The sequence below is a fragment of the Adiantum capillus-veneris genome, chromosome 24 (assembly GCF_014529385.1).
Source record: "Adiantum capillus-veneris isolate H3 chromosome 24, ASM1452938v2, whole genome shotgun sequence".
In the NCBI taxonomy this organism is placed as follows: Eukaryota; Viridiplantae; Streptophyta; class Polypodiopsida; order Polypodiales; family Pteridaceae; genus Adiantum; species Adiantum capillus-veneris.
In genome coordinates this window covers 104,794,644-104,813,622 of record NC_140954.1, presented here as the reverse complement: position 1 = coordinate 104,813,622, position 18,979 = coordinate 104,794,644, and the positions used below count along the sequence as shown (strand labels likewise).

Here is an 18,979-nt window from a genome sequence, read left to right as displayed (position 1 = left end):
TCAAAAGACTATCGGACAGTCTACCAAGGGGTCCAATGAGCATCAAGCAGCTCAATGGCTTGCCTAATTCTTATTGCCCAAGAAGACTAAAAGGTCCAATGAGAGTTTAATAAATTATTAACTACCTAAAGATCACATAAAAGGGGAAAGGGGGACACATGTCACAAGGCTATTTCAAAATTATGATTGGCTATGCTTTGCAGGAGCCAATGGGAGGCCAGCAAGAGTAATTGGCAAGAGGGGTCAACCAAGAAGAGAGGGAGGGCTGCATTTTTTACCAACACATTGCTACACACACACACACACACACACACACAACTCATGTGTGCAAGAAGAACTCCATCTCCTTCTCCAAGCATTGAGAAGTAGAGGCCTACATCAACAACTCTTGGCTATGGAATGAAAATCCAACCAAGAGCCAAGCTTCAATGGCTGCTCATCTCCTCTACCATACTAATTACTAAGCTAAGATATGCTATTAAAGTGATTATGTGAGGAGAATACTTCTTTCTCATACATCTTCTTCCTCTCAATCTATCCTCATTCCCTGCTAGCTCTCACCATTTTTGAAGGTGTGTGAAGTCTTGGGACTGAGGCTAGGGACACTAGGTGTGTTTTTCAAGCATAATTTGGTGCATGAAGCTTCCATCTCCAATGCACCAACGAGTTTTGTCAAGGAACACAAAGATTGTATTGTACAAAGTCTCCTTTGATGGAAGAAGCTATAAATACAAAGCATTTTTGGAGGAGGGACCGACTCCATGTAAATCCGATCCTCCACTATTGTCAATTGTTCTATTTCTCTCTCTTTTCAAGTCTAGTCAATGCCAAATTAGCTAGGTGTAAATTGCTATGTTGCTTTCTCAAATTAAGTACTCTCTCTATGCTCATTAGGAACTTGTTCTTAATGAAATGCTCACTATGTTATCAATTTCCGCTACACACAAGTTACTAGTGCATTAAATGTTACATTGGTATCAGAGCTATTGGTTTCTCTTTTCTTGCTCAAGAAGAGAGGTCCTCAAGCTTGCAACAAATGGTTGGTGTTATGAACTGCAAAAGAGTAAGTAGAATAGGGATTTTTCATCCTTGAAGCACACCTGCTTTATGCAGTTAACAGGGATACCGTCGAGATCTATGGTCTTAATAATGGAGTCCTACGGGGCTTGCCTATGTCTTAGCCATTTTTGAGCTATTAGCAGCTTGACAGGAACTGGTGTTGTCTTGGCTTTGTTGAACCATCTCTTATATTCCTTGCAATTAATAAACATTCAAGCCACGGGTATAGATGCTTGAGTGCTTATCTTTGAAGGTAAAGAGGAGTAGCAACTAGGGCTTGAAGTGCCAAAGTACAAGTAAAAATTTAGACCTAAAATTTGCTAGTATGGCTGATAGGGGAAAAGAGATTGAAATGAATGTTGATAGCTTTGATTTTTCTAATGAAGAGCAACTAATGATGCCCCTATGCTTGTAAGATATCTTGTTTCTAGGCGTCAACAAGCCTTGGGCAATCCATCTCTCCAAGGTGAAGTTCTACAACAATTGCACATGCATGGTATTCTCCAAGCTCCCCACCAAGAAGAGAGAGTACCTAGGAAGGCTCCTGGTGAGGACTCTCTCCGATAAGGGAAGAAGAGGAGGATCCATACGAAGGGCTCAAAAACTTGCTACTCGATGAGGCATCTCCCTCCCAAAGGAGAATCCAAGTTTCAACGGCAGAGCCCCACCGAAAGAACGAGAAAGAAATAAGTCTCCTACCACCTCGACGGAGATGGCTGCACGAAGACGGCGGACAAAACGCTCTCCAACACCCCCTAAACAAAGAACTCTTCACCATAATTCAAAGAGAGAAGAGAGAAAACAAGAGAAGAAAAAGGCAAGAAAGAGGTCACCATCTTCTCCATCGTCCTCTTCTGAAGAAAGTGGATGGTGCAGAAAAGGAGAAACAAGGGAAGAAAAAGGCGAGAAAGAGGTCACCCTCTTCTCCATCCTCCTAATCCTTTTCCTCTTTTGAAGAAAGTGATGGTGCACCTCTCGAACCTTAGAAAAGAAGAGGCCATAGGAAATCCTATGCCACCTGGAAAAGGTCGTCCAAGCTCAAAAAGTTTAAAGAGGGAGGAAAGAACGTCTCTTTCCTTACCTACGATGGCACCTTTGGTGCTACGGACAAAGTCTTGGCCTTTATCCAAACAATTCGATGAGACGTTTGGAGATGAGGGCTTCACAGAGTCCTGTAAGCTACGTCATGTAGCTATGCATTTTCAAAAGTCCGCCAGGCAATGGTAGTCTAGCCTACGAGAAAATGGTGAAGCTCCACAAACATGGAAAGCTTTAAGAGCTTCCATCATGAAGCGGTTTTAGGCTACCGATGCCAAAGACAAAGTATTCACCGTTTGGCGAAGCTTGAAGCTCTCTCCCTATGAACCTATTCATAAATATGTAGACAAGTTTTGGGATTTACATCTCAAAGCCACTGTCACAAAACGATGGTTTTGGAGAGCAAAAACAACAATTTTGTGCGGGTTTATCTGAGGATATGACAGAGTATGTTAACTCCCACAGGCCACGCACCATATCCGCGGTCATACACCATACCATGGTGGCTTCAGGAATCAACTTCCAACAAGCGGCTAAGAGAAATCTTAAGCCCATGGAAAACAAGGATCGTAACGAGCCTAAGGTAAAGGACAATGTCCAAAAATCTCCCAAAGGCAACGCCAACAATAACAAAGCTAAGGAGAAGGGAGTTTATAAAGGCAAAAATAAACTCTCTCCTGAAGAGCTAGAGCGTTATCGAAAAGATAACCGTTGTTTCAAGTGCGGGGAGCAAGGGCACGCCTATTGTTCTTGCCCCCACAAGAATACACGTAATGAGCCTCTTAGAGCTATCTTAATCGAAATTCAAGAAGAGGATGCTCATCTCACAAAGGATAGGTAAGAGAACATAATGCTTTCATTCTTTTTAACCCTGGTTCTACTCACAATTTCATATCCACACAGTTGGCCACCAAGCTAGGCATCCAAGCCTATGAGATGGGAGATGTCCTACCTGTCGATGGCGCTTTCAAGGGGCAAGAAGCCTCGGTCACTCCCTTAATTGGGAAATTGAGGCTCCATGTCCAAAGCTATGTGGACAAGGAGGATTTCTTTATCTCTCCTCTCAAGCATGAGGATGTAATCCTAGGGGCACCATGGTTTGACCGAATGGCTGACAATGTTAAATTCCCTAAAAGACAAATCTATTTTAGATACAAAGGAAAAGATATGTACATAAATGCTAAGGAGTTGGGTAGTACCATACCCATTGTACAGAAAGCTTTTAATAAGTCAATAAAGAGCTCTATTTCCGTGTACATGATTTGTTAAAGATTCTAAAAATGAACCTAATGTTTTAGCAAAAGAAGATATAACCAATCAAAAGGAATAGAGTTATCCAAGTTCCTCAGGGGATTCCATGATGTTTTTATTGACGACATCCCTTGTGAGCTACCTCCCAAAGAGGGGATGACGACCCTGCAATTGAACTTCTTCCAAGAAGCTCACCGCCTAATAAACCTCCTTTTTGAGTTTCCCAAGCTCACCAAGAGGAGATTATACGGCAAGTGCATGAGTTGGTTGAGAAAGGCATGGTTAGGCCTAGCTCATCTCCATTTTGTTCACCACTGTTATTAGTCAAAAGAAAGATGACACATATCGTATGTGTGTTGACTACAGAGCACTAACTAGGATCACTATCAAGAATAGGTTTCTCATTCCACGGGTAGAAGACCTATTTGATAAGCTACAAGGGTCGACCTACTTCAGTAGGATTGACCTAAAAAGTGACTAACATCAAATAAGGATAGTTGATCAAGACATTGTAAAGACAGTATTTCGCACTACATTTGGTCTTTAAGAGTACATTGTCATGCCTTTTGGCTTGACCAATGGACCAGCCACATTTAACCGCTTGATGGAGAAGCTATTCAAGATTTTCTCATGTTAAACTAATCATTTAATATGCGAAGGTACTAGGGGAGTAAAAGCTAGAATATGGTAAGGATTCCAAACCCGTCTCAGTAGGGATCCAAAGGGGGACAGTCTATAAAAGAGCAATGTGCATCGATAGAGCTTAAAAGACCTAAGGTTTAGCTTCATTAAGACTTCCATAGGCTAAGGTTCCAAAATTTTAATTAAAAAGTCCAAATAGTCAAAGCTGGGAAAATTGGATGGTGGTGAGAAGACTCAAAAGTCTTCCCACATCCCTATCAAGGAGGGGGCGAGCCCTAAGAGTAGGGAGGAGAGAGAAACACACACACACACACACACTCCATACTGGACACATGGAAGACTCCTAGCCCAGTTGCCCCAATCTTCCCTCAAATCCTATTGGATGGCCAAGAGGTGGACCAATGAGAATTATGCTAGAGTATAATTAGTCTAATTAATTTTTAAAAACTTGATAAAAGAACCAATAGAAATTAAGCTCCCCAGAAGACTATTGGACAGTCTACCAAGGGATCCAATGAGCATCAAGTAGCCCAATGGCTAGCCTGATTCCTATTGGCCAGAAGACTAAAAGGTCCAATGAGCGTTTAATAAATCATTTTAATTACCTAAAGCTCTCACAAAAGGGGAAAGGGGGACACATGTCACAAGGCTATCAATTATGCTTCTAAATTGTGATTGGCTAAGGTTTGCAGGAGCCAATGGGAGGCCAGCAAGAGTAATTGACAAGAGGGGTCAACCAAGAAGAGAGAGAGAGGGCTGCATTTTTTACCAACACATTGCTACACACACACACACACACACACACAACTCATGTATGCAAGAAGAACTCCATCTCCTTCTCCAAGCATTAAGAAGTAGAGGCCTACACCAACAACTCTTGACTATGGAATGCAAATCCAACCAAGAGCCAAGCTTCAATGGCATGCTCATCTCCTCTACCATGCTAATTAGTAAGCTAAGTTATGCTATTAGAGTGGTTATCTGAGAATAATACTTCTTTCTTGTAAGATACATCTTCTTCCTCTCAAGCTATCCTCATTCTTGTAAGATACATCTTCTTCCTCTCAAGCTATCATCATTCCCTGCTAGCTCTCACCATTTTTGAAGGTGTGTGAGGTCTTGGACTGAGGCTAGGGACACTTGGTGTGTTTTTCAAGCATAATTTGGTGCATGAAGCTTCCATCTTCATTGCACCAACGAGTTTTTTCAAGGAACACAAAAATTGTATTGTACAAAAGTCTACTTTGATGGGAGAAGCTACAAAGCCTTTTTGGAGGGGGGGACTGGCTTCATGTAAATCCGGTCCTCAACTATTGTCAATTGTTCTATTTCTCTCTCTTTTCAAGTATTGTCAATGCCAAATTAGCTAGGAGTAAATTGCTATGTTGCTTGCTCAAATTAAGTACTCTCTCTATGCTCATTAGGAACTTGTTCTTAATGAAATGCTCACTATGTTATCAATTTCCGCTACACACAAGTTACTAGTGCATTAAATGTTACAGTTCCTATGTTGTTTAAAATTATGTTCTCTCTCTCTATCTATCTATCTCTCTCTCTCCCTCTCTCTCTCTCTCTCTCTCTCTCTCTCTCTCTCTCTCACACACACACACACACACACACACACACACACACACACATATATGCCTTGGGATAGATGTAAAACATCTACAATTTCTCCAAATATGTGAAGCTAATGTACGCAGCGACAATGGCTCCTAGAAGCTAAAACAACATTGCTAGCCATAGAAGAAGCCCAAATGCATCCAACGCTAAGATTCTATGCATCCTTGCATCCCCAGTTAAGGTCTTTTTGTATTCACCATCACAAGAAAAGGACCCATTTTACCTTCTTGCTTCAATTACTACATCACCATCATAACCCGCAATATCTCTCAGTATGTCAGCCCCCACAGTGCTCTAATGAAAAGGGAAGTGCCATCACTATTGATGAGGGGGGTGAGAGAGAGAGCGTGGAGAAGAATGTGTCCCCTAAGTTTGGACAATGTAATGGGCTCTCTCTCTCTCTCTCTCTCTCTCTCTCTCTCTCTCTCTCTCTCTCTCTCTCTCTCACACACACACACACACACACACACACACACAGTCTGTCCGAACTGTGGCTACAACTGCTCCCACCTGAGCCATTAGCTCTTTACTCTCTTGCTACCAGACCAAAGTCTTACTAGCTCAAGCAAACCCATGCACACCTATTTCCTTGAGCACCCATCTTCAACTACCAAGCACTCCCCACCAATGGAAAGTGCTTGTCCCCTGTTTGCCTCTACATGATCATTAGTAGATATCCTGATCAATCTAGGTCTTGGTCCTGATGAACCACCTCACTCTTTCTCTTTCTCTGTCTACTTGCTACTGGCATCTCTCTCTCTCTCTCTCTCTCTCTCTCTCTCTCTCTCTCACACACACACACACACACAGGCTGACAACAGGTTATCACGCGTACAATTTTGACTATTGCAGGTCATTGAAAAAGGATGAAATTGCATAGAATCTGACCTACTTCACTAAATTTTCAAAGGCTCTTTAATGTGTCCATGGTAAAAAGGACGACCCAATAGGAACTCAACAACTTAATTTCGGTGTTGATCCAACAGGCCATGCAAATCAACCAAAAAACAACGCATGGAGGCCCTCTCCTTCCTCTAATTTTTCAAACTCCATTATAACGAGTATAGATAATGGACTACTGAATAATAACAAAAATCTATTGTGTACCCTTGTACTCAAGAAAAACATAGGTTTAGTATAATCCCACCTACAAATTTTCTCAACTATATCTAATGCACCTTGGAGGCCCTTGCCACGTGGCAAAAGGAAAGGACTTGGAGGGGGGGGGGGGGGGGAAGACCAAGCAAAGGAAGAAAGAGAGTGGATTGGGTGCCAAGAAAAAAGTATCTCTCTCTCTCTCTCTCTCTCTCTCTCTCTCTCCATAGGAAGGGCCAACACTCATAAGATTTAATTTGAATGTTAGGACACCCGCAACGATTGGAGGAAAAAACCAAGGTTTGGTATAATCCATCTAATTTTTTTGAGATTTATCTCTAATTGTGAATGGCTTTTATCAAGCAGGAGGAAGCGGCTTGCCGAGAAGAAGAAGATAGGTCCTTGATAGAAATATAGTGTACTTATGCAAAAATGTTTGGGTATGTTTTGGGTCACAGTGTAAATATGTTGTATTGGTTAGAGATCCCTCTGCAAAGGATATGTCAAGGTCTACATGTATTCTTTTTTAGTTAATTCAAATCAAGATCTTAAGAGCATTTAAAAAATAAAAAAACTACAAAGGTTAGAGAACATAAATTAATGTTTAGAGAATCTATAAAGTTCACAGTTTCCTGAAAAGGTATAGCACACCCCAATGCTTGAAAAATCCTCAATTTAGTATAATCCCACCTGCAAATTTTGAAATTTATCTCTAAATTATAGATTTAAGGTGAGGAAACCTACAATGTATAGAGAAATTGAGTGTTCAAATATAATCAAGTTGCCCGTAAAAATTCTTATATGCAAGTTTTCTAAGTTTTTAGGAGAAAGCACTATGCCTCAACTCGATTTAGTATAACCGCCCTTACAAATTTTGAGATTTGCATCAAAAATTTCTAATTTGTCTTTAAACGCTCGAGAAAACGTAGATTTAGTGCAATCCCACTTACAAATTTTGAGATTCATCTTTGAATTCCAAGTCAACCCAAAGGCGAGAGCACTAACAAAGCTCAAAGAAATCTAGCGTAAAAACCTTAAAAAATAGCCGAGAATTGTCACGGTTCCCTCCCGTCATCCACCTTTGCCGTTTGTTGAGGTCTGCTCCTACCTTGGACTTGCACATCTTCTGCCTTGGATTTGTCCGATTGAACTTTCCAAATTGCTTCAACTCCCAATTTTGTCTATCTTTGGATTTGTCAGATTGAACTTTTCAAATTGCTTCAACTCTCAATTTTGTCTATTCTCAATTTCGTAGATGTCGATATCGATTTTTTTATTTTTGATTCTTGATTGTGGATTTTACCGATTATCGCTTTGTCAATTGCTGATTGTAAACCAATGCTTATTCTCCCTCCCCTCTTTCTCTAGTGCTGGTGTGAGAGCCCTCTCACCCTCTCTCTCTCTCTCTCTCTCTCTCTCTCTCTCACTCACACACACACACACACACACACACACATACAATGCGTGAAGGACATCCATAACAAATTGTTGGAGTCCTATTGTTGAATTGTCAAGCTCAATGTACTTCATTAATGCAATGCAAATATGAAAAGCCTTCGTGCAATGCGCCAACACTTCGGGGAATGGCACGTTGCCTTTGTCTCTCATATTCACACACATCGAGAGAATGGGTCTCTCTCTCTCTCTCTCTCTCACACACACACACACACACACACACACACACGTGAATACATGCATCTAGCTTTTGAACTTCGAACATCGAAGTCAAAGATCATTTACGACATAGAAGGTCCGTGTAAACCTCTGAAAGAAGGTTAATTGAGCAACACATGGAGAAAAATTCTTTATGGCCTTCAAAATGTAAAGGAAAACCAATCTTCAAATGATTTTAAAAAATAGAAGTAATTAGTAGTGAGTCTTGAAATTGAGGGCCGGAGTGAAATAGCCTCCCAAAAACTCTAAGCTTAAGTATTATAAATTTAGATGTAGTACTAGGGTAAAGGGGCCTATAATGGGACGCCCACCTTTTCTGAGACGAACGCCTCCCTATTATTTATATTTTGTACACGCCTATTTTAGTACAGCAAAGCTCCCACGACGACATGCTTACCACCAACCAGCATCCAGTAATCCTATTGGTCCGGTCCCAGTTCAATCCTATGTGGCGTCAATTTTCTTAAATACCGCCTTGGTTGTATTGCTTTTGGAGCCCGAATTTTTTACACAAGAAAATTTTCGCACGTGTCGTGTCGACTATCAGAGTCGCCGTGGGAGCTTGAAATTCTACTGCACCTAGGCATTTGTCCCAGCTTTCCTCTATGTTAAACAAACCTCAAGATGATGCAACAAACAAAAAATGCACCCGAGCACCGCTTGAAGGTTCTTAAATTGGCCCCTTTACCCTAAGGTCTTTTTTACTTTCCACTACCAAGACTCCCTCAAGTCTTTTCATTTTCTACCATCCTACTACTTACCCTTCACTTTTGTATTTTCACTTAAATATTTTTTTTTAAGATTCTTTTTTAAATGAAGAAGAATGTCACACATGGAGGGTCTCTCCTTCCCTGAAAATTTTAAGCCGCTTCATATATAGTATAGATGATCCAAAGCTATGAAATGAAACCCATTGACAAACTAAACAAAAGAATTATTCACAAGAAAAAGCAAGTGCAATCGATATCAATATTAGAAACAATAAAATTTCAAATGTCCACCGTCTTTGTAAATGACTTTTTTTTTTCAATTCTATATCATAATAGTATGATGATCATACTCAAGTTTTCTTTAAGTGATTCTACCCTTTCACACAAATTGAAAAGTGATGAAGATCACGATCAAGCAGCAAATCTAACCTTTCACACATAAAACAAGGTGAGAACTCACAATGGCATGTTGAAGGTGAGGGGACAGAAAAGATTTATCGAAAGTAGGCCTTAATCAGTGTTGCAGTTGTATTGTTTTAATAAAAGTGTATTGTTCATATACAGGTGAAATAAAAAGATCCATTTAATATTATCAAATTTAAATAACATTTAAGGTAAGTCTCAATCAGGCCATTTTTTTATTTTCTTCTAGTCGGTACCTGCTACTCACAAATGGCTTATATATTATGAAGGGACCCCAATAATAAAGTAAATGGTGCACATTGCACATCAGTATTTTAAAACGAAATAAAACAAAAAGGAAGTAAAATAAAAAGACACAAAAAAAATCAAAGCAAAAGAATATTGCTTTCAAATAAGCATAGAAAATAATTAAATAATTTAGTGAAGAGATTTTTTTTTAAAATCCTCAAATGAGAGAATCGTTTATTAATACCTCTGTGTTTGAGAAAGGTGTGTCTGAGCTTAGCTTAAGTCATTGAAAATTGAGATTAACCGGTTACAAAGGATGGCAAAGGAGAAAAAACCTGATAAAATAAACTAAAAAATAGCTCAAATATTTTACAAATTTAAAAATTTCTACTAGTATTTTCATTTTGTATTTGTATAAGGAGGAAACTTACTACTTAGACAAAAAGACTTTCTCGAAGACTACATCATAAAATCAAACTCCTTTAAATATTTTGTTTAATGTTTTGATCTCTAAAGTCATTTTCAAACATGCAAACGAGTAAATGCTGCCTTGGAGAATAGCTTTCTATTACAAAGTTTTAGCTTTCTATTCACAAGACTTTTGAATCCCTTAGGGACACTTGTCTCTCAAAGAAGGTGATGTAAGGAGCCAAAAGGGACAACAAAGTTATTTTACAAAGACCCTTGCTATGTGGTGCTGATCCAACCAAAGAATCTAACGGCTTCAGTGTTGCAACAACCTTGTACAATGAACCCTATGGCCTTCCATAAGCCAAAAAAGTTGAGAGCCAAAACGGCTATATGAGAGGATTAGAAAGAGGGTGTGTAATTTCCTTCTCAATCTTTGTCTTTTTCAATTAATAGAAGAACCACTACGAGAAAAAAGGAAGAAAAGAAGTGTGCTATCGTTAACTTGCCATGTGATATTAGAGTAAATTTCAAACGTTTGTGTTAAGCTAATGAATTTTGATAATTTTAAAAGGGATTTTGCAAATCTAATCATTTTTAAAATTTAGACATTGTGTCAGAAGCCTCATGAAAAGCCGAATCAGATGATACCAGAGGTTTGTTTGAAGCATTAGAGACACTCAAGGTCAAATAATGGTACCAACTTCATCTCTTTAACATTTGCTCATGGTACCCCCCTCCTCCTCATGCGTGTGACTGTGAAAAATGACCATTACACATCACATCAAACATGTCCTACCTTCTACACCCTCTCACGTGGGGGGCACATCTGTAAGCCATATGGTTTACACGATTTAGAGACGGTGAAATTAGAAAGAGAATTCCCAAGCGTTTCTTACATCATTTTGAGGCGGGAGGGACACAAACAACAGACCTATTCATCACATATCTACAAACACCTTGAATGGCACAAGAATGACATCGCACCACACCATTTTTTGCTTTCGTATGTGACAAAAACGCGTACCACTCGTGACACAGAGCAAGGGGTGTTTAGAGGCGAAGCTGCACACCATTTTCTACTTTCGTGTGTAACAAAAATGCGTACCACTCATGACACAGAGCAAGGGGTGATTAGAGGCAAAGTTGCCAACAAGGCGGAATCGGACGGTGGGAATTCAACGTGGCTGAGATAACCAGCTTAGAGCTAAGTCGCACCTCGTGCGAATGGGGGAAGTGGGGTGAAGAGTTTTACCACTTTTAGGAAATCCAGATCATGCGCTTGAAACGTAGAAACCCAACTACAATCTCGCTAGCACGACGAAAAAGGTAGGGATTAAGCTATTTTTTAGCAGAGAAAATCATCTCCCTGTTTCTCGACTACATCTCGCCAATGAGAACTCGTTAGCTCAGCTCCCTACTCATAGAAAAAAGAAGCCTTCCATTGTGTTGCCCTTGGTGCGACCCAGTTCATGCCCTTTGCCCGACTCCCCCCCACTCGCACTGTGTGCAACTCAACTCTTAGCTCACGAGCTCAATTGTGTCTGAATTGGCGCTTTATATATTAAAAGAGAGACCCGTCTCTTAACTGCCACGTTTGCCCTAAAGCACCAAGAGGGTCGTGACCTGGTGGGTGAGGTGGGTGGACGTGTCACATGTGTGCGCGGGCGCGAAAAGACCCACCCAACATTTGGAAAAAATGTGTCTCAGCATAATATCGTTCCATTTTCAATTTCAAAAAAAGCCGGTTGAGGGCAAGGGAAATGTCATGTGACACATCCAACCCTATGTGTCCGTGGACAACATGACTAGGGTTCAGTTCAGTCAAGTCAGTCTAGAATAGGAAGTGATTTGGCACTTTTGTGAGTCTGTTCGCAGACCATGCATGTCCAGACACTTAGAGTAGATGCATATCCTCTGGTTACACACAGCATGATCATCATCATTACCATCAGATTCCAGTCCGATCCCATGAGTAGCATTTTTACAGAGCAAAAAACCTATTTTTCCTATTTTTGACATTTTTCACTTATTTATTAAGTGACTTTTGTTGGGAACTGGGTAGGGCAAAATGACTAAAGAAATATATAAGCAAACCTAGTTCTAGCACTTTCTGGCAGAAGGGGCAACAGCAGCATTGCTCAACAGGCCCCTTCTCAAGCAAGACTACCCCCAAGAGCCTGGCGTTTTCTTCCCACAGCAAAGCCAACGTTTTCACCTCGGATCCAGCCAACGTTTTCTTCAAGAGCATAACCAGCCAACATTTTGCACTTGTAGCAACACCGGCAGTAGAAGCACAACAGCAAAATGCCAACGACAATAGCACAACACTTAGAGTAGATGCATATCCTCTGGTTGCACACAGCATGATCATCATCATTACCATTAGATTCCAGTCCGATCCCATGAGTAGCATTTTTACAGAGCAAAAAACCTATGTTTCCGATTTTTGACATTTTTCACTTATTTATTAAGTGACTTTTGTTGGGAACTGGGTAGGGCAAAATGACTAAAGAAATATATAAGCAAACCTAGTTCTAGCACTTTCTGGCAGAAGGGGCAGCAGCAGCATTGCTCAACAGGCCCCTTCTCAAGCAAGACTACCCCCAAGAGCCTGGCGTTTTCTTCCCACAGCAAAGCCAACGTTTTCACCTCAGATCCAGCCAGCGTTTTCTTCAAGAGCATAACCAGCCATCGTTTTGCACTTGCAGCAACAACGGCAGCAGAAGCACAACAGCAAAATGCCCATTGTTTTTGCAACAAGAACCCAGATCAGTCCCTAGCGTTTTTGGATCAGCCTGGATCTCAACATTTTTGTAGTTCCGTCCTCGCGACAAGGCACCAAGAAGACCAGCGTTTTCAGTTTTCAGCAATTAGCACCCGCAATAGAAGTCCCCGACCTCGCAGATATCACCTTCCCGCAGAGCAGATCCTCGTCGCACAGTCAAATCTCGTGAAGTTTGCATTTTCAGCCCGAAAAACGCAGATTTCACCATCTGCGTTTTTAGCGCGTCGTATCGTCGCCATCGACATAGAGTCAGAATTCAGCAGATAAAGATTTGCAGATTTCAACCCTTAGCATTTTTAGATTTCAACCCGTCTCGTCATCGTCGGCAAGTCCAAAGCATTGTAGAGATTTGTGCAATCAATAGTAGACCGCTCTCGCCATAGAGAGTGGGGCCTTCGGAGGAGGGTTTGACAACATTCTGGTGTCGTATTCTCTTCTCTCTATCTCTCAGTCTCAGCACCTTCATTCACAGTGTCTATTCACTTTGTTTGTGATCACTTGCACTCTCTCATAAAAGAACGGAAGGCTCTCCCTTCCCTAAGTAAAAGGAACCTTGAGCGCAGTTCGGAGCACTCATCTTGAGCAAAGTTCAACATTCACTTCCGCTGCACCTTACAGGAAAAGGGAGAATTTTCGTCCCAAAATAGAAAAAAATAGTGTAAAAACTCGAAAGAATAACCTAATTTTCTAAAATTTCCTCTTGACAAAATGAAGGAAAGGAATTTTGTATGTTTGGAAAAATGATTTTTCTAGACCCACTAGATCATGGATGTACTCAAATTCCTATGGACTACCCTCAGGACTAAGTGGCACGGGCATGGGAGGGTGCCACTTAGTCCTGAGGATGGACTACGGTGAATATAAGAGCCGAGTCGCACTCTGTGCTAGCAGGGGGAGCCGGAGCTAGAATCTGCCTTTTTTGGACGGTTTCCTCAGTTCTCGTAGTGCTGCAATCGCTCCACTAGTCCTGTTGAAAATGAAGGTGCTAGGCTATGATTTAGGAAAAGTGAAATCCACCGCATTTCTCTCCTGTTTTCAACCAATCAGATTGTTTTGCTCATGCAACTTTTCGGCAGAATTCTCGTAGCCCTACTCTCCTCCCTAGAGTGCGACCAGGGATCACCTCTTCTTCCCACTGCCCCTACTACTATCGGGCACGACCCGGCTCTAATGCCCTTGAATGTATCTCTACAATGGGCGAGGGTCAAAGCTGACCAATGTTGACCGCTTGGCAAATGCTAACCACTTGACCTCTCAGCTGGAATGTCTCTCTCTACAGGGCGAGAGTCAAGTGGGCAACATTGCATTTTCTGCTGTCTTCTCGCTTCTTGCACTCTTTTGCAATACCTTTCACACTCATCAAACCCATCTCTCTCTATTCCCATTTTAAGCTTGATACAAATTTATATCAAGCTTGACATGATTTACCTTTAATGGAGTTCAGCGCGTGCTAACGCCTTCACGGTTCTCTCTGAACTTTATTTGCACTCACGAAGCTTAATCTACGTACCATTTAAAATTTCCCTCATCTATAAAAATCCTTCCCATCTCATTAAAGAAGTTCTGTTAGCATTTTGTGTCATTAAGGGCGAGACACTCAAAAATGAGAAAATGCTCAAAACAAATTGCAAAACTAGTTACCTGGGGCTGCATAACCAAAGGTTCCTCTGAAATTGCTGTTGCTCGTGTACGCGGCTGCTTCATCGAGATCAAGAAGCTTCGCAATTCCGAAATCTGAGATCTTTGCGACCCCGTCAGTGCCGAGTAAAATGTTCTTAGGCTTGAGATCGCAGTGGATGATGGGCTGTACAAACGCCCATCTAAATCACCCTCCCCCATGTACTCCATCACTAATGCCACCTCCCCGCCATCCACACAATAGCCCGACACCTTCACCGGATTCCTATGCCTGACGTTGCAAATTGTCTTTAGCTCATTCACAAAGCTTCTCCTTGCCTCCGCTCCCACATCACTGCTACCACCCTCTTTTCCGCCCCCCTTGTAGCAGACACTCACCGCGCCAGAACCCAACACATTTGCGTCAGCGAAATCGTTGGTCGCTGCTCGCAACTCTTTCACTGTCCATGCCTTGAACTGCGGCATCTCAATGTCAAAAGATTCTCCCTCCTCAAGGTCCCCATCCACAACCTCCTCAGAGGTAGCCCTATCCTTGGGCTTACCCATACAACACCACCAAAACACGCAAGCGCACACTACGGCGGCCAAAATAGCACCACCAGCCACACAAGCAATCAATATAATAGGAGTCGTCTTTCGCTTAGATTGATCTGCATGTGGGCTTCCACAGCTTGTGGATGAAGGGTACCCACATAAGGCAGGGTTGCCCACAGAAGAAAATTCTGACAAGTTCGTATACACGCCTCTCGTGGGTATCCTCCCTTCCAAGGCATTATATGACACATTCAAAGAGAGAAGACCGTCAAGAAGACCAAGGGATGAGGGCAAGGTACCCGAGAGCTCATTATGCGACAAATTAAGGTACTGCAGGCTCATCATCTGCCCGAGTGCCTCCGGTATCTCGCCTCCTAATTTGTTATTAGAGAGGTCCAGGGTTTGCATTCCCTGACAATCCCCGTAGGACGGTGGAATTTCGCCAGACAATGAAGTGCCAGACAGATTCATTGACTGCAGCTTCAGCATGCCTCCAACTGAAGACGGAATTGCTCCGGTCAAATTGTTAGAAGAAAGGTCCAAAGAGACACTGAGAGTGTCGAGAGTGGCAAGAGATGCTGGGATCGAACCTGTAAACATGTTTTGAGCAAGATCAAGCTCTTCCAACCTGTTTAGGTCTGCAAAGATGTCTGGAATTGGACCTGAAAGTCGAGTATTGCAGATAGTAAGCTGATTCAAAGAGGAAAGCTTAGCAAAGGAGGATGGAATTGATCCTGAGATGGGATTAGAAGATAAATCCATCTCCGAAATCCCCATCAGCCCGGATAGTTGATGAGGGATGGACCCTACGAAGTTATTTCCTTGCAAATACAATCCTTGTAGCTGCTTAAGTTCTCCTAGCTCTGCAGGTATAGGGCCCTCAAAGGCGTTATAGCTCAAGTCCAGAGAATCGGCTAAGGAGGCGAGCTGCCCCACCAGCCCTGACAAGCGACCCAAAAACTCGCACTCTTGTAGCGTCAATCTCTGCAGATTGGTGAGGTTGAAAAGAGAAGAGGGTAGGGAGCTCCCCATTGAGCTCTCAAAGAGGCTCAAGACCTGAAGTTGAGTACATCCTCCAATGGAGTCGAGTATGCGACCTTCAAGGAAAAGGTTTCCACTGAGGCTGATCCATTGCACACGAGTAAGCCTGTCGATGTCGGACGGAATAGCTCTAGCACAACGAGCCGGACGGCAGCTGGGCAGCCAACAGTTGATGCTGGGGAATCTTCCCTTGCTGGCTGGCGATATTGAGCACAACCTCTCTGGCAGCAGCTCGGCCAGCGAGTGGAAGAGGGTTGCAGACTTTTGATTGGATGGCAGGAGGCTGGAGACGTTGCCGAGGGAGGTGAGGCGTGGGCTACAGCGGCCAGCCAGCCACTTGCCGGCCAAAAAGAGCACTCGACACGTATGCACTCGCCCCTGCAAGATTCTCTTTGGCTGGCCGGCTGCTCTGGTTGTGCTCGTGCTAAGAGAGGTTGTTGTAAGAGAGCTGTAGATAGACCAGTAGAGTGCAATTGGTGATGGAGGAGGGTATGGGGCCAGACAGGTGATTGTAGAAGAGTCTGACGTCCTGCAGGCGGCTTAGCTGGCCGAAAGAGTCCGGGATGTCTCCAAGGAAGGAGTTGTGTTGCAGACTACGAGCTGTGAGAAATGTGCAATTTCCCAAGCTGGGAGGTATGACACCATAGAGGTTGGAATCCATGAGCTTGAGCTGTTGCAAGGTAGCCGCAAGGTTTGTCCAATCGGAGGGCAGGGGGCCGGAGAGGAATGGGTTAGCAAGATCAAGCCACACCAGATTGGAGCAATTCATAAGGGAAGCGGGTATTGAGCCTGTGATAAGAGTTTCATGCACTTGGAAAAATTGGAGGTTAGAAAGAAGCCAAATGTCAGAAGGCAACTCCCCTGTTATGTCATTGGACGACAAATCAAAGTACCCCAACTGGGTGAAATTGGTAATGTAAGCAGGAAAATTGCCAGTGAGGGAATTGCTGTTGAGATCTATGTACTTGAGCAGAGTGCACCTTGCTAATGATGGAGGTATGTTCCCTAAGAAGTTGTTCGCACTCAGGTCGAAGTGAGTCAGTGTCGCCGCCAGCTCCCCGACCCGCGTGGGAATCAGCCCATCCAAGCTGTTGTTGGACATATTGAGATAAGAGAGCCCTTGCAGGTCTGCTACCTGATGGGGCACTTGGCCCACCAGCTGCTTGGAATCCAAGAGAAGGCCCTCCACTTGTTGAGAGCTGTTGGAACAGAGGATGCCCTGCCATGAGCAGAAAGGGGTGGAAGTGCTCCAAGAGGATAAAAAGCCAGTTGGGTCAAAGGAAATGGCAGCTTTGAAGGAGAGAAGAGCGGTGAGGGTGAGGTTTGCTGATGAAGAGTTGGGTGGAGAGGCCGAAGCAGCCATGGTGAGCTTGGGGGCAGGGTAGATACTGACGCAGAAGAGAAAAAGAGGAAGAAGAAGGAAGTCCCATGATGTTGGGCGTTGCAATGGCATAATAGTAGCTTCTGCAGGCAGAAGTTCAGAACGAGGGGAAACTTGAAAGTGGGAGCTAGCTAAAATAAATTGATTTCGCTGCCCCGAACCCGAAGATCGGAGAGGAGAAAAATGCGACGTAGCCTACACGCTGCCAAAACTTTCCGCATTACGCAAGATGTCGTCTTTTGACCATTCCATAAGCTCAGCCCTACCAATCATACGAGCAGATTGAGTTCCATGAGCTTCAGATCTTAGACTATGGTCACGCGAGGCTTAGTTATCAAATTTTCGAAGGTCTCTAGCAAGAGACATAAAACAGTAAAGAAGACACAATATAATGATTTATGATCAAAAATTTGTTTAGCATGTTAGAAATAAAACCTTCCCACAATTGGAAACTTGCCTCAAATTTATGGAGGGCCCAATTCTTGTAATGAAAATGAAAAATGATTTATTTATTGCAAGTGAAAGGTGGAAAAAGATAAAAGAATATGTGAAAAGACATCATATTTATGTATATTTTATTATTCAAGTGCTCTTTATGTCTGATCGGTTTCCTCTTATACGTATTTATTTATCATATTTACAAGTGCTCTTTATACCATTTATGTCTGACCGGTTAGTGTGTATTCACTTTGAGTATTCAAGAAATCTATAAATAAATACGTGTAAGAGGAAAATGTTCACTCTTGCACATGGGAAGATTGCACCCGGTGTATATGTCTACAGGGATTGCAGATCAGAAGCTTCAGGAATGTCAAAACCATTGGCCTTGAAAACATTACCTTCTTACTTGGGAGATAACAAAGATGAATCCATTATGTGCAAGACCACTCAAGTAAAAAGAGTTGAACAGACCCTAGAAGTAGACAACATTCATTCAATCATGTCTACACCCATCCAATGCACTCTTACCTTGGGAAAACTATTAAAACTCAGACCATACTTATGGAATGATTTACAGAAAACCCTAGAGAAGGTGGGATAATCGGTTTAATCTCAAAAAAATTAAAAAAACTAAAAAATGAAATGGACAACAAAGAGATTCGATCTGTTTCGGGCCATGGACAAAGTCGAAGAATATTATGAAGGGGAAGAAGGAAACACCACCCTCCTAGTGAAATATAATGACATTAAAACCATGGCAATACTGGATAGTGGAGTTGGCATAGCCATAGCCACTAAAACAATATGGGAATCGTGGGGACAACCAACCATTAGACAAACTAGAATAAAATTGCAGTTGGTTGACGGACACGTTGAGAGACCATTAAGGATGCTTGAAAAAGTAATAGTCAATTCCTGTGGAATTGAATATCAACACACTTTTGCCATAGTAGACTTTGGGAAAAAACTCAACTATGAAATCATATTGGGAAGATCTTCATGCGA

At 42.3% G+C, this 18,979-nt stretch overlaps 1 pseudogene across 1 annotated transcript in view; it reads right to left on the bottom strand.

The window, feature by feature from the left end:
• The window catches only part of LOC147426893 (uncharacterized), a 24,070-nt pseudogene extending 6,267 nt beyond the window's left edge, over positions 1–17,803 (bottom strand). Inside the window, exons 1-2 of the transcript XR_015186128.1 lie at positions 16,578–17,803; positions 14,581–16,282 (exon numbers count right to left, since the gene is read on the bottom strand). The product of XR_015186128.1 is annotated as an uncharacterized LOC147426893 (transcript). The remainder of the gene's footprint in view (positions 1–14,580; positions 16,283–16,577) is intronic.
• Positions 17,804–18,979: the final 1,176 nt, after the last annotated feature.